The sequence below is a fragment of the Bison bison genome, unplaced genomic scaffold, assembly GCF_000754665.1.
Source record: "Bison bison bison isolate TAMUID 2011002044 unplaced genomic scaffold, Bison_UMD1.0 scf7180017863117, whole genome shotgun sequence".
Lineage (NCBI taxonomy): Eukaryota > Metazoa > Chordata > Mammalia > Artiodactyla > Bovidae > Bison > Bison bison.
The window spans coordinates 16,455-16,866 of record NW_011493689.1 but is presented as its reverse complement, the minus strand read 5'-3'; positions in this window follow the sequence as shown (position 1 = coordinate 16,866).

The following is a 412-nucleotide window of genomic DNA, read 5'->3' as shown; positions in this document are numbered from 1 at the left end:
GCTTCTGGGGGTGAGAGTCGAGCAGGACAACATCAGCCTGGATACTCTACCGATGTCATTGCCGTTTTCAGGTCCCCAATATGTCTCCCCTGTAGGGCATGTTGAGGAAGGGGGAGGGGTGATTGAGGCCAAGCAGGTCTAGCCTGACATCCCAGCTCCTGACTGAACACTAGAGCAGTCCCAGCAGCATTTTACACAGCACCCAGAGTCTGTTCATACGTCCCCAGCCCTTACCACCATCACTACCACCACCATCAGTCAACACCACCATCAATCTCCACCTCTGGAAAGAGTAGTCCTGCCCTAATCCAAGTCACCCCCCACAGTAGGTTTTACCTTCATGTTGAGGAAGCTTCCTAGGTGCTTAATCAAGAGCTAGAGTTCCCTGAGGCTCAGACAGTGGAAAGGGCCC